The 16,382-nt window shown below is 35.4% G+C and overlaps 1 long non-coding RNA gene across 2 annotated transcripts in view; it reads left to right on the forward strand.

Moving 5' to 3' along the window:
* The window catches only part of LOC112818651 (uncharacterized), a 38,137-nt gene extending 24,709 nt beyond the window's left edge, over nt 1-13,428 (forward strand). The window contains exons 4-5 of one of the 2 annotated variants that reach the window (XR_012380314.1): nt 7,221-7,345; nt 12,765-13,428. This is a non-coding gene — a long non-coding RNA (uncharacterized lncRNA). Of the gene's footprint in view, nt 1-7,220; nt 7,346-9,146; nt 9,561-12,764 lie in introns of those variants that run through there. The other variant, XR_003206640.2, reaches the window with a different exon arrangement.
* The last annotated feature ends 2,954 nt before the right edge of the window (nt 13,429-16,382 follow it).

Genomic DNA, 16,382 nt, shown 5'->3' on the forward strand with positions numbered 1-16,382 from the left:
CATAAAAGTGAACAATAACTTATTGTTTATTTTCATCAATAATTTGTCATAGTGACTGCTCTATATTCAGGTGTAATATTCCTTATCTTGGAAGATAAAAAATTCTGTACACATACATGGACATATAAATATGAGTTTGCTGATAAATTCTAGCAAAAAAAATTGCACACACTTTGCTAATGAACTATTTCATAAACAAGGAGTTTTTGTTATATAACTTTGTATGTGTCTTCAGGGATATTTCATTTTAATTTTCTAAGTGAAGGGAGGACAGTATAGGCACATGACATTTTTTAAATAACACGTTCACTAAGCATTTAACATTATGAATATTTGCCCTAAATATTTCTATGTAAGATACTTAAAAATTACATGTGGCTGTATTATCTATGACATGACAGTTTAGTAGCCAATTAAGTTTTGAAAGTTGGTTCTTTTAGAAGTGAAAGAAACAGGCACAAAATAAGCATTCTATACTGAGCAATTATGAGTAGGATGTTTTTAAGGATGCAAAAAGTTATTTTTGTGAATGCAATTTTACTTCCAAGCGCTGGCAGAATTATTTATGTATTTGTCTATGTGAAAAGAGATTCATATTTGAAAACATTATCAAATATTTCCCTATTTGGTACAAATTTGTTCCCAAATGTGTCCTAATTCTCTCAGTGCATCTGGACAAAGACATTTGCCAACAAGATAAGCAGACATGACTCCTAAGATGACTAACTTTTTGGTCCAGAGAGGAATGAGGTTTGTTCATCTCCTAACCACTTTTTCTCTGTGTGTGGACGATTCTTGGCTCTCCTTGGTAGACATAAACATGCACTCAGGATTGGCTTAATTAAGGGGAATGTGTAAATCTCCCTAGTCTGCATGGTTTCAAGGTATTATCTCTGGTCTAGGCTTAAATTTCAAGGACTGGGGGAGCAGCCCTTTGTGTCTCCCTGGGAATAAAGGTAAACTCCAGGACAATGGAATTGGCAGGAGAGTGTCAATGGGAAGTGAGGAGGACCAGGGCATCTAAGATAAAGAGGCAGGTTGACCATAAAGGAGGAATTTCAGATTTGCTATAGATTCGTATTTTTAGAATTAATGTTTAACTTTTACAAATTTTGACAAGATTTCCTATATCTTAGTATTCATTAGGGTAAAAGTACATTCATAAGGAACATTTTAGATCTTAGTGTCACAAAAAGTACAGCATCCTGTCCTAAAATATAACTTTTGAAAGATAATTGCAGAGTTTTGGCTTTGAATGATTTACCATGTCCCATTCCAATATGCCCTCATTGTTAGGGGAAATGGAAAAAAAGTGTGATTAGTAGTTTGGGCAGGTAGGAAAGAGCAAGTCTAAGGTGAATATTACTAAATATTTCTAATGTTCATGGTTCATGGCATAATTATTCATAAGAATGAAAATAGTGAGCATAACCCAAATGTTCAACTATGAAATATCTGTTGTAGATATCATAAGTGTTAGACATTTAGAAATATGCAGGTCTTTGGGAAATGTTCAAAATACATTAAATGAAAAACTAAGTTATAAAAGAGTAATCCATAGATAATGTCGGGACATGCCCCGCAGACCCCCCCCACCGCCCCCTTCAAGGATAGATTTCTTGCTCAGCCACAGGGCTGTGGTTGGCAGACAGCTTCTGGCTGTCAGTTCCTTCTGGGTCAGCCTCAGCTTCAGGGAGCTGCTTTGCCTGGCCTCACTCCCTTCCTGAGGCAGCCCACACCCAGCACTTGATGCAGGTTGGGGTAGGATTCAACAATCTGGACCTGACATAAACCACTTTGAAAGGTAAGACTTGGCGCTAGAGCTCCTCCTTAGGTTGGCTGAGATTTTTCAGACCTGACAAAGTTTGATTTCTTCCTCCACCCAAGCCTGTTTTTCCCTTCCCTTTCACATTAAGTCCTGAAAAACATCTTCCATCTAAAACTCTGTGTCAGCATCTGCTTCTGGAGAACCCATCTGTGGTAGAATTCCCCCCAGAGATATCCATATTATAATCCCAGAATCCTGTGACTATGTTACCCTACATGGCAGAGGGGACTTTGGAATGAGTAGAGATTATTTGGTGGGCCCAGTGTAAACACAGTGGGAAGTAGGAATATCAGATTGAAAGGAGGAGATATGATTAAAAAAATAAAACAAAACAAAAAAAAAAACCAGAGGTCAGAGTCAAAGAGACATTCCAAGATGCTAGTTTGCTGGCTTTGAAAATAGAGAAAGAAGACATGAGCCTAGGAAACCTAAGGCAGTCTCGAAAAGGTGAGGAAATGGATTCTTCCCCAGAGCCTCTAGAAGGAGCAGACAACTTGGTTTCAGCTTAGCAAAACCCGTTTGAGGTTTCTGACTTTCAGAACCATGAAATTGTAAATTTGTTTTAAGCCTCTAAGTTTGTGATAATTTGTTAAAACAGCAATAAGAAACTAATTTGCCACCCAACATCTCATTTTGTATGATATCATTTTAGTGAAAAATATTTTTCAGAGGGAAAAATCCTGGGACAATATATACTGAAAGGTATATAATATTTATCAATGGGTAAGATTTTCCTATTTTGCTTATTTGTTTTCTAGATTTTCTATAATAAAGACCTATTTCTTCTGTAATACATGAATTTTTAAAGCAGAAGAAGAATTGTCTTCATGACTTTAATCAAGATACTCAGAAGTAATAATGGAATACATGGACTCAACAACTTTTCTTTTCTTTCTTTTTTTTTAAATTTTATTATGTTATGTTAGTCACCATACAATACTTCATTAGTTTTTGATGTGGTGATCCACGATCCATTGTTTTTGTATAACACCCAGTGCTCCATGCAGTACGTGCCCTCCTTAATACCCATCACTGGGCTAAACCATCCCCCACCCCCCTCCCCTCTAGAACCCTCAGTTTGTTTCTCGGAGTCCATCGTGTCTCATGGTCCATCTCCCCCTCCGATTCCAACCCCTTCATTTTCCCTTCCTTCTCCTAGTGTCCTCCATGCTATTCCTTACGTTCCACAGATAAGTGAAACCCTATGATAATTGACTTTCTCTGCTTGACTTAGTTCGCTTAGCATAATCTCCTCCAGTCCCATCCATGTTGATGTAAAAGTTGGGTATTCATCTTTTCTGATGGCTGAGTAATATTCCATTGTATATATGGACCACATCTTCTTTATCCATTCATCTGTTGAAGGGCATCTCGGCTCTTTCCACAGTTTGGCTATTGCGGACATTGCCGCTATGAACATTGGGATGCATATGGCCCTTCTTTTCACTACATCTGTGTCTTTGGGGTAAATACCCAGGAGTGCAATTGCTGGGTCATAGGGTAGCTCTATTTTTAAATTTTTGAGGAACCTCCACACTATTTTCCAAAGTGGCTGTACCAACTTGCATTCCCACCAGCAGTGTAAGAGGGTTCCCCTTTCTCCACAACCTCTCCAACATTTGTTGTTTCTTGCCCTGTCCATCTTTGCCATTCTAACTGGTGTAAGGTGTTATCTCAATGTGGTTTTGATATGAATTTCCCTGATGGCTAATGATGATGAACATTGTTTTATGTGTCTGTTAGCCGTTTCTATGTCTTCTTCAGAGAAGTGCCTTTTCATATCTTCTGCCCATTTTTTGACTTGATTATTTGCTTTTTGGGTGTTGAGTTTGAGAAGTTCTTTATAGATCTTAGATACCAGCCCTTTATCTGTAGAGTCATTTGCAAATATCTTCTCCCATTCTGTGTGTTGCCTCTTTGTTTTGTTGATGTTTGCTTTGCTGTGCAGAAGCTTATTATCTTTTTTTTTAAAAGATTTTATTTATTTATTGAGAGAAAGAGAGAGAATGGTAGAGAGAGAGCATGAGAAGGAGGAAGGTCAGAGGGAGAGGCAGACTCCCTGCTGAGCAGGAAGCCGGATGTGGGACTCAATCCCGAGGCTCCAGGATCATGACCTGAGCCAAAAGCAGTCGCTTAACCAACTGAGCCACCCAGGCGCCCTGCAGAAGCTTTTTATCTTGATGAAGTCCCAAAAGTTCATTTTTGCTTTTGTTTCACTAGCTTTTGGAGATTAAACAACTTTTCTAAAGGGAAAGTGAGAAAAGAACCCTATTGATTATAGTAATAGAATAATCCTTCACAAACAGAATTGTGAAATCAGATCAGTTCAAATGGATTAAATAACAGCTTAATACATGCAAAATTAAGTCATTAATAATAATAATAATTTAGTTTCATTCAATCATTCCTCTGTTTTTTTGTTTGTTTGTTTTGAGAGGCAGGGGGCAGAGGGAGAAGGACAAGCAGACTCCACACCCAGCACGGGGCCCAGCACAGGGATTGATCTCACAACCCTGGGATCATGACCTGAGCTGAAATCAAGCGTTGGACACTTAACCAAGTGAACCACCCAGGCGCCCCTCATTCCTCTGTTAATGGTGGTTATTCATGTTGGTTTTTTGTTTTTAATTTTTTCTTCACCATTAACAATGCTACCATATATCCTTCTACCTAGATTTTTATCTACTAGCTTTTTAATGCTTTTAGGATAGATTCTCAAGAAATGAATTCCTGGGTAGAGAATTTATATATTTTCATTTCTAATAGGTGTTGTAAGATTGCTCTGCAAACATGCTACAATTTAAATTTTCCCTAGCAATACGTAGGTACTACCCATTCCCCAGAGTGCTCTTTTAGATTTTTACAAACTCAAGACACAAATGATATAACTGGGCTTAGGAAGCAGGCAGAACTTGCAGTAAAGGTGATTTGAAACTTAACTCAAGGTTTTTGGCTGGGAAATGTTTATATATATCTTATTTCTGATTGAGATTGGTCCTGAGAGCAGGAGGTTGAGTGTTATGACCCACTTTTCCAGTCTCATTTCCGGGTTAGTTCCCTTAGCTCTAATCCAACCACACTGAGATGTATTCTCCTTGCCATCCTTTCATTGTTCACAGTTTGATTTTCTTCTGCCTGGAATGTTGCCTATTATCAATCTATTTTCATCTTGTATGGTTATGGTATCAAAGAAGTTCAGAATTTGGGGGGGGACAAGATATGCATATTTCCACTGAACCCAGTATACATTGCTTTTCTTCTGACTTGTCCTTTAACACCTAAACTTAAAACTGTGCTAGTGGGAAGCTTTCCCTCATTTCTTCAACTGATGTCATTTTCACCTTATTGGAATCTATAATGCTTTGCTTGTACTTTTTTTTTAAAGATTAGTACAGTAAGTACCTTAGAATTTAGATAGTCAAATTCAAAATTAAAATTTAGGTAGTCTTCTGAATTAAAACATCCCTGAAGGAATGAATTGCCCTTACATATCTTTATAAACCCCTCTTCCTCCCCAAACAGTATCTTATAAAGAATAGAGATGTAAATATTTATTGAATGAAATGTATGCCTGTTTATAGTACAAATGTGAAACTATTTGCAGTTATGGCAGACAAAGTAAACAACAACAAAATCCCTAAATCCCACTAATATGCATAAGACAAAGACTTTGAGAAGTTTTCTTCTCAAAGGAAACTGTATCTGAGTTTGGCAGAGAAACCATACGTGTAGAATCAGGGGTATATTTATCCGAAGTCAGAAATTCTAATAATTTTAAATAGTCCTAAATTTCTGCTAATGAATGTGACCAGTCAGCCTATAACCATTTGTTATAGATTTAATTGCATTCTCCAAAGAGATAGGTTGAAATTCTAATTTCCACTATCTCAGAATGTGACTTCATTTGAATAGAGGGTTGTTGCAGATGTAATTAGTTAAGATGTGGTCATACTAGAGTAGGGTGGGCTCTTAATCCAATATAGATAGTGTCCTTATAAGAAGAGAGGAGACATAGAGACAAAGACACACAGAGAGAACACCATGTAAAGATAAAGCAGATATCTTGGAGTGGGTGCCCCTACAAACCAGGGTCACTAGGATTGTCAGCAATCACCAAAAGCTAAGAGAGAAGCATGGAGCAGAGTGTCTCCCTCACAGTCCTCCCCAGTAGGAACCAAACTTGTCAATACCCTGGTTTTGGACTTCTAGCCTCCAGAACTGTGGGAAGGTAAATTTGTTTTTTGAGATCCTTCAGTTTGTGGTAATTTGTTATGCAGCCCTGGAAAACTAATGTGCCATTCTTCTCCCTTATCCTTTGTTCACAATAAAAATTTAAATCCAGTGTTTTTAATAAGCTGATGGCCAACTGGTATTTGAGAAAAGTTGAGAAGGTGAAAACTATTATTTGTGATTACCTCTTCAGGCAGTGGGTAGAGAAGCCCCTTGAGGAACTGTAATGAGGAAAGCCAAACACAGATAGAATGCTATGTCCCAGCCAGGGAAGTATCCAATGGCCAGGTAAGTAGATAAAAGGGACAAAGCACAGGTCTAAGGTTCCTGTATTAATCAACATCAGGGAGATCTGAAGAAATTGAAGCAGCAGGTAGGCTGCTTGGGTTGGTTCCAACACTGATGGATCAGAAGTCTTCATCAGCTGAAGGAACAAGGGCAGTGTAACTCAAGAACAGAGACACAGAGCCAGAGGAAAGAGAAAGAAAAGGAGTAATTCTGAAGTTAAGGCTGTTTGTTTCCCCAACCTTCAACTTCCTTTGTTCTTGCCTCACAAAGACAAGTTTCAGTCTTTTTTTTTAAATTTTTAATTGTTATGTTAATCACCGTACATTACATCATTAGTTTTGGATGTAGTGTTCCATGATTCATTGTTTGTGCATAACACCCAGTGCTCCATGCAGAACGTGCCCTCTTTAATACAAGTTTCAGTCTTAAGGAACTCTTTCTTGCCTGGATGCCTATAGAGGTCTTACAATCTAAAAACAAAGAGCTGAGTACCGCGGGGTTGCCAGAGCAGGGCGAAGACACAATTTTCTGGAGGAGGTAGTTCTTCTATTGATCACTTAAGCCAGTCTCTTCATAAAATATTAACATTATAAGGCTTAGTTAGAAGATGTTAACTGCTGAGCACTCTAGTGAGGTCTGAGTTTATGTTGGACTGTAACTCCAACATAATATTTTTCTTTTAAATCAGTAAACACAAAGACACGTTTCCTTTTCGCTACAGAGGAAACTTTAGAATATTATTGTGGAACACCCTGCAGGTATTGCACAGTAAAGAAATATTCCTCATTTTAGTCTAGCATCTGAAACATCACATAGATATAAAAATATACAAAAATTATTGTCAACATCTCATGCCTCCAACTTTCATTTTCAGCCTTCAGAGTACAGTCAGTGTGATGTTTTGCCCAGAGACTGTTGTTATCCCAAAAGAGAAGGAATGTGTGGTGCTATTAGAAATGAATATGTCAAGCTATAGTCAAGCACCAGGAGATAAATAGGGTAGGTATGAGAATTTTTCAAAGATATGTCATTGCTATAGAATAATACTTGGGTGCTCAAATGGCAAAGGAGACTCATGGCAAAAGACCGCAGAGGATGTTTCCCCCCATTTATATAAAATGGGAAATCAAGGTCTGCAAAGACCTTTTGAGGATTTGGGTTTTGTTTTTGTTTTATACAGGATATTTAAAGGAAACATTATCTGTGATGTCCTAATCTGCCAGTTAATTCACTTACAGTTGACCCTTGAACAATGTGGGTATTAGTGGTACTGACACCCCCCCATGGAGTCAAAAATCCCCGTATAACTTGATACCCCCAAAACTAATAGCCTGCTGCCAACTGGAAGCCTTATTAAAAACATAGTCGATTAACACATATTTTTAATGTTATATGTATTACATACTATATTCTTACAATAAAATAAGCTAGAGAAAAGAAATGTTATTGAGAAAATACATTTACAGTACTGTACTGTATTTATATTTTAAAAAACTACCTATAAATGGAAACATGCAGTACAAACCCATCTTCTTCAAGAGTCAACTGTAGTAAAATTCCACAAAACCTTTCAAATATAAATGGGATACAAAGTGATTAGTTTATTTCCTGTGCTTTAGGGCTATATATAGGGAAGAGACAGATGTATAAAATTAACCATAATTTATGGCAGAATGTGATGAATCAATTATAGAGTCAAATCAAAATCTGTATGTATACAAGAGAGCATAATTCCCACCAGAAAATCAGAGGCGTTTTCTTGGAAGATATGGGATTTGCATATTTGAACAGAGCTTTAAAAGTTAGGTAAGATTTCACCAGTCAGAGGCAGAGAGAGAGAGAGGAATTCAGACAAGAGACTAGCAGTGAAGGCTTATAGATGGTAAATGTAGAGGTCAGGTAAGAGTTCTAGTGTGGACTATAGGGAACGAGGACAGTCACTTGATATTGAGATCACAGAGTGCCTAGAATGCCAAAGTTAAAGTAGTTGTATGATATTCCTTGAGAAATGGCAAGTCATAAAAATATTTTAGCGAGTGATAGTTTTTTTTTTAAATCACCTTCCACTCAACACATCAACTATACAACTCTTTCTTGATCTCATTACTCAGATGACAGATTGCAAATTTTAGTCTGTTTTCAGAGATTTACCCTTCTTTCCCTTTTCCCTGACAGCTTTTCTCTTCAGATTCTAATTTTTGACATTTGATACATAAGCCTCTGAACTACAGTGTTTGTGTTGTATTATTTGATCAAGCCATAAGCTTGTATTTATATATTATCAATGTTTGTTTTAAACCTTGGTAAAACCGAGCTTACCCTGTGATAAAATTTTGGCATGAATGTTAACATTAGCTCAGTGCTTCAAAATCAATCTGACTCACTTTACATTAACCTGATATTTAGCATGAGATCCACAAAGATTACTCATCTAGCATGAAAATATGATCTAGAAATAAGATAACTGAATTGACATGTATTCCTTAGAGCAACCCTATCCACTTTTTCTTTCTCCAAAAGAGTTTTGACAGCTTGTCAAACATTTTCTTACAAAGAGTCATCATATGACTACCTTCATCAAACTACCTGTCCATTCACACCCATTCAGGCTTAAAACAGAATCAGTGTATATCCATTTGTTTCTAGCGTTGTGAATAAGAATTGCTCAATTCAACACATCCTGAGAGATAACATGGTCTAATGGATTGAGCAACAAATAGAAAGTTTAAAGTTTAGGCATCTATTTCTGGCAGGTTTTTATTTTTATTTATTTATTTATTTATTTATTTATTTTTTACAGATCTGTCATATACTTGAGAGGATTTTACTTCACTTCTGTGTATATTCTCTTGTCCAGCTCCTAAACTTCCTTTGTGGCATTTGCCATCTGTCATTAAGAAGATGATGCTGATGTACAAGATGCGATCTATAGAGAAGAGCCTTATTTCTAAAAGCTCTTGGGAAGATATTTATTGAGAAAACACCCTCTCTATTTTCTTCTCCAGTTATAAGTTCTTGCACCCTGATTCATTGTGCAGCTCCAAATTAAAAAGAGTTCTCAGGGCACCTGGGTGGCTCAGCCGGTTAAGCGTCTGCCTTCGGCTCAGGTCATGATCCCAGGGTCCTGGGATTCAGCCCCATGGCTGGCTCCCTGCTCAGTGGGGAGTCTGCTTCTTGCTCTCTTGCTGCCTCTCCCCTTGCTTGTGCTCTCTATCTCAAGTAAATAAATAAAATCTTAAAAAATAATAAAAATAAAAAGAGTTCTCATTCACTCGTTAAAATTCTTGTCGCATTTTACCTCTGTTTTTAAGATGTTAGTTCTGTCAAAGTAAAATGTTCCATATTACATTTCTATTTCTTTGGGACAAAAATGAAATCTAAGCTATTTCTAAAGGAAAAAAAGTTGGTTGCATGGATGCTTGTGTGCTTTCTGTCTCTCTCTCTCTTTCTCTGATTCTGTCTTTTTCATTCTTGAGAATGATTACAAAAATATGTGCTTTCATGAAATACCCCTACCCAATCTTGGGGCTTATATATTTTTTATATCAATTATTATGTTGATAAACCTATTTAACAGTTCAAATTTACTTTTTGAATATGCATGAAAAGTGGAAGATGCACCACTTAATCTGCACACAACTTAATCCTTACTATCACGAAAGCAACTTCATTTAAGTTCTACGTGCATCTCAACTTATTGTTAAGAAACAAAATAGTGTATGATATATCAATAAGGACTTTAAAAGGATATCTGAAAATAAAATATTCAGTGTAAAATTATTTTTCAATTACATGATGCCATACATGTTTTCATTATTAACTATTATTTTAAATAATTCTGTTTTAAGTTTTCCCATGAGAGAAAGAAGTCTTAAACTGACTGCCAGGATTAATTTTTTATTTTTTATTTTAATTTTTTTATCAGGAGTAATTTTAAAACGAGGAAGAAAAAAATAAATAAGAAAACATGAAATGTCAACAACAGTAAAGATGGTCAAAGAGGCTTCTTAGTCCTCTTAACTGAATGGCAGGAGACCAGTGGAAATGCTTTGCAACCTTTGATGGAATTATGCATCAATTCCATCCCAGCCTTTTAAGAGAACTAATGGCAAACACTTTATATTTCTGTGATAATCAAATTCTTTCTTTCATTATACTATGCTTAAGCATATTGAGTCCATTTATACCTAAAGTAATACAATTGACTTTTTTTGTTTGTTTTGTTTCAAGTTTTTATTTAAATTCTAGTTAGTTAACATAGAGTGTAATACTGGTTTCAGGAATAGAATTTAGTGATTCATCACTTACATATAACATTCAATGCTCATCACAAGTGCACTCCTTAATACCGACCACCCATTTAACCATCCCCCACCCACGTCCCCTTCAGCAACCCTCAGTTTGTTCTCTGTAGTTAAGAGTCTCTTACGGTTTGCTTCCATCTCTATTTTTTCTTCCTTTCCCTATGTTCATCTGTTTTGTTTCTTAAATTCCACACATGAGTGAAATCATATGGTATTTGTCTTTCTCTGACTGACTAATTTTGCTTAGCATAATATATTCTAGCTCTATCCACATTGTTGCAAATGGCAAGATTTCATTCTCTTTGATGGCTGAATAGTATTCCATTATATATATATGTATACACACACACACACACGTTTGTATATACATATATAACATGTATATGTATATATATGTATATACATATATACAATATATATATCATATCTTCTTTTTTTTAAGATTTTATTTCTTTATTCATGAAAGACAGAGAGAGAGAGAGAGAGGCAGAGGGAGAAGCAGGCTCCCAAGGAGCAGGGAGCCCGATGCGGGACTCGATCCCAGGACTCTGGGATCATGACCTGAGCCGAAGGCAGACGCTTAACCATCTGAGCCACCCAGGCGCCCTACATCATATCTTCTTTAGCCATTCATCAGTCAATGGACATTTGGGATCTTTCCAAATTTAGTTATTGTTAATGCTGCTATAAACATCGGGGTGCTTGTGCCCCTTTGAATCAGTATTTTTGTATCCTTTGGGTAAAACCTAGTGGTACAATTGCTCGGTCATAGGGCGGTTCCATTCTAAATTTTGAGGAGCCTCCATACTGTTTTCCACAGTGGCTGCACCTGTTTGCATTCCCACCAACAATGTAAGAGGGTTCCCTTTTTTCCACATCCTTGCCAAAATCTGTTCTTTCCTGTATTGTTAATTTAGCCATTCTGACTGGTGTGAGGTGATATCTCATCATGGTTTTGATTTGTACTTCCCTGATGATAAGTGATGTTGAGCAGTTTTTCATGTGCCTATTGGCCATTTGTATGTCTTCTTTGGAAAAATGTGTATTCATGTCTTCAACCCATTTCTTAACTGGATTATTTGTTTTTTGGGTGTTGAGTTTGGTAAATTCTTTATAGATTTTGGATGCTAGCCCTTATCAGATATGTCATTTGCAGATATCTTCTCCCATTCCATATGTTGCCTTTTAGTTTTGTTGATTGTTTCCTTTGCTGTATAAAAGCTTTTTATTTTGATGAGGTCCTAATAGTTCATTGCTTTTGTTTCCCTTGCCTCAGGAGAGTTGTTTAGTAAAAAGTTGCTAAGGCTGATGTCAAAGAGGTTGCTGCCTGTTTCTCCTTGAGGATTCTGGTGGTTTCCTGTCTCACATTTAGGTTTTTCATCCATTTTGATTTTATTTCTGTGTATGGTATAAAAAAGTGGTCCATTTTTTTCTGCATGTGTCTGTCCAGTTTTCCCAATACTATTTGTAAAAGAGACTATCTTTATTCCATTGGATATTTTTTCTTGCTTTGCCAAAGATTAGTTGACCGTATAGCAGTGGGTCCATTTCTGGGTTTTCTATTCTGTTCCACTGATCTATGTGTCTCTTTTTGTGTCAGTACCATACTGTCTCAGTGACTACAGCTTTGTAATATAGCATGAAGTTGGAATTGTGATGCTTCCAGCTTTGCTTTTCTTTTTCAGGATTTGCTTTAGCTATTTTGGGTTCCATACAAATTTTAGGATTGTTTGTTCTAGCTCTGTGATAACTTGTAACAATCCTAGAATACAGTGGACTTTTATATCGCTATGAAAAATACTATCACTTCTGATAGATTTGGCCTATCTTTCTCAATGTCAGTTTTAAAACTTAAAAAACAATTCAGTTGGTATCTGGAGAGTAGGTTTCTGAAAAGTCTAGACAGTGAGTTCTTCAGAAAATATTTAAGTCTCAGTAACAGGGAAGCTCTTGATTTTCTTTGGATTTGAAGCAACTATTGTGAAATAAATGGATTGTTCCCAAGATTTTTGAGCATTTCTTTTTCTGTAAGTATTTTATTCTATTGTATTATGCTTGCCTGAAAACTGGATAACTTTTTCAGATTTCAGAACCTTATCACTATTCTCTTTCAGGGATGGAAATGCATTTCTCTCAGCAAGTGAAAAAGTTGATGGCAAAAAGGTTTGTCACCTTTGAGTGTGATTCACTGTCATCCTCTCTCCACAATCTATGAAAATTCAACATGAAAGATATTATTATTTTAGGTGATGACATAATTCATACTCACAATGATTCACCTGTATTGTATTTGAAGCCTGCTTATTTTTCTGCATCCTAGAATGAAAATAATTTGGTTGGTGGGATTTTTTGTGATCTCTAATACTATTCATTTAAGCTGGTCTTTAGTTATAAAATTTCTCTATGCTTACATTTTTCTGAAGTTCCAAATAACCAAAAGTTCTCAGGGAATAGGAAGATGCCATTACAAGTAGAAAGATTAGCATATCACAAAGACCAAATAACAATACAAAGAAACTGAGATTACTGATTTTCCTCTCAAATATTCACCTAATGTTATTTGAAGGCTTTTGTTTAGCAATGCTGCATACACATCAGACACTCAATTAAACCTTGTTCAATAAATGAATGAACTCCGAATAAAACTTGAATTTAATTTTTTTAGTTTAGTTTATTTAATATGATATTAACATATTTTACTATATCATTTTGCTATGTCCAGATGATTTTATTACTTTGTCAAGGAGAATTTTTTCATAATTAATTTGATTTTATAATACATAGATTATGAAGTAACCATACCTGGAAGATATTAGATAAATAGCAATGAATATTAAAAAAAACCCAACTCATCACTTTCCACAAAACGTTTTAAACTAGTCTAGATTGTTTCCTTAAAATTTTAATATTTATTTAATTTACTATTTCAAAACTTTCATTGTTACCTAAAGACTAAATTAGGCAATATTTTTGCTATCTGTAAGGATCATAATGACAAAAGTTTGATACTAATAATATAGAAGAATATTATATGTAAGAAGGAACCCTTATATTTAGCCTATATTAAAAGAGAAAGGTAACATACATCTAGGGGAATATATATTTTCTATTCATAGATAAAATTTGTTGGCAAAATATTATTCAATATTATGTCTACTTCTATATCATTTTGTTTCAGTGATCTTGTTACACATACCCTTTATTTCAGTATTATATTATGTATTCCTATTAATATATGACATTTAAAATTTCAGAATAAACATACTTTTCTCAAGAAAAAAGGTGACCAGACTACTCACTTCATAGATCTTAATTATTTTACACTTTAATAAAGCATAATTATTTTAATAAGATCTTAAAGACAATATAGCTTAACTCCTATTGTCTCATTTCCCTTTCTTCCATCCACATTTCATATATGGATATTGAAGATGGATGAAATTATACGTATTTAAGGTCATGCTATAATTATTGACAGGGAGACAACCAAAATATCTGACCTGCAATTTGTGTGTTTTTGCCCACTACACCATTCTATTTCTTCCCAAATCTGGGGCTTTTAGATACCAATGACTTACGGTGAATCCAAGTCTTTAAGCCCAATTTTCCATTAGTTCCTTTTAATCTGTGCATAAATAATATGACCAGCAAATCTGGTTGAGATAAGGGCCATTCACAAGTTCAAGGGACATGTTTAAGACTGTGCATGTACTTAGCATAAGAGCCAGGATCATAAATCAAACCTAAGACTCTATATTCAGTACATTTTTCACTATATCACACAGTTTTTGGTCTAAATGTGCATTCAAGCCAGAGCATATTACCATGCTAGGGGAAAGGCAAGGGTGGTTATGGCCAAAATATGTAAATGAGCACCTGCTGAAGACCACCAGAGCCATCTGCTGCTTGGATTCTCATACCCATTTGCCAACCTCTTTATGCTAGCTTTTTCTCTCCATTTTTCAGGATGTGAAGGGAGGGCCACGTTCTGTACAGATTTTAAGGCATTAGCAATCATTGAGATTACCTCATAATGAACTTATTAAAGAAGCATCTGCTTGATTTAGTGTACGAGGGTCCTAAACTGCTTGAAGACTCTGTGGGTCATTCTTAGAATGCAGCTTACAAGAATACTTAAAGCATTATAGATTCTCAGTCATTCATTCCAGTATTCATTTCAGCATTGACCATAATTCTTGATTTATGATCTAAATTTTCAATTCAAATCGATGTACTCACTAAATACTTTTCCTAGTCTTATCAGCATCTATAAAAAAGTCCTTTTGAAGATCATTCAATTGATATTAACATTAAAAAAATGAAGCATTGTCAAATGGAAAATTGGAAAAGACAGAAAAAATAAAAGACACAAGTAATCACACAGGCACAACTGTTCAGTTTAGGTATATATTTTTCATTATGAGTGTGTGTATAATTTGTATGTAAATTTTAAAATATAAGTAATATCAGATCAATGTTATGTATATTCAAAACATAGTTAAATCATCTCATGTGTACAGATTTTACCATTTAGCAATATCGCATTAAAAATGTATTCTTTCATCCAGTATTATTCTTCAACATCATTTAAAATGGTTTCATAGTGTTTCATGATTCATAGTGAATCATGATTGATTTAAACATTCCCCTCTTAAGACTTAGATTGCTAACAATATCTTTGTTCAAATTAATTTCTATGAAAATCATTGCATATATATCTAATTATTTCTTTAGGAAAAGCTTCTCAAGGTGGATATTGCTGTGGTCAGAGAGTATGAAACTTACTCCTAACAGATACTTTTAAAGACTTTTGTATGGTGAGACTTTTGAGGTGACTTCATTATCCTTCTTTTTTTTTTTTAAGATTTTATTTACTTATTTGAGAGAGAGCAAGCATGAGTGAGAGAGAGAGCAGAAGCAGAGCAGCAGAGGGAGAGGGAGAAGCAGAATTTGGGGAATGGTTAAGTGCCTATAGTGAAAATCTAACATGGGGCTCAATCCCAGGATCTCGTAATCATGACCTGAGCTGAAGGCAGATGCTTAACTGACTGAGCCACCCAGGCATCCCTCATTATCCTTCTTCTCACCATTAATTTCCATTCTTGAACATTTACTATGTGCTGAGCATAGTTCACATTACATGGATTTTCTTGTTTATTTTATACAACAAAATCCTTGCTCTTTACTATTATTTTGCACAATTTACTGATTGGGTAGAATATAACTCAAATTTTATTATATTTTTTAACATGCTTGATCATGTCAGCAGTATGTATCCTTATGTTTTATGTAAGCTGGCTTTATATGCCTTTACTTACTACTGTTAATATTCCCTCGTGCGTCAAAGATCTTTTATTTCTATAAGGTAGAGAGGGACAAACTAGAAAACTATCCTGCTAACTCCCTCATGCACTTGTGACAAAGACCTTCCTTCAATCAAATTGTGGATACAACTACTTCCAACCATTCTTTTCATCATTTCCTTCCTCTCCGGCCATTATTTCCAAGTCAGGTGGGTAATTCATAGGTGTGTGCTCATTAAGAACCACTGCATGGAGTCATTCTCTCTCCAAATTAGACACCAACAAACAGAACTGACTTCTAAAAATAATTAATGAGAATTAATTTTACTACCAAATAAAAATACTATAGAGGAGAATTTGGGGAATGGTTAAGAAGGGCCTATAGTGAAAAGCATCATACTACATATTACATTACATGTGGGTGATATA

Source organism: Callorhinus ursinus, unplaced genomic scaffold, assembly GCF_003265705.2.
Source record: "Callorhinus ursinus isolate GAN/ISIS: 27379988/994484 unplaced genomic scaffold, GSC_fseal_2.0 scaffold12, whole genome shotgun sequence".
NCBI lineage: Eukaryota > Metazoa > Chordata > Mammalia > Carnivora > Otariidae > Callorhinus > Callorhinus ursinus.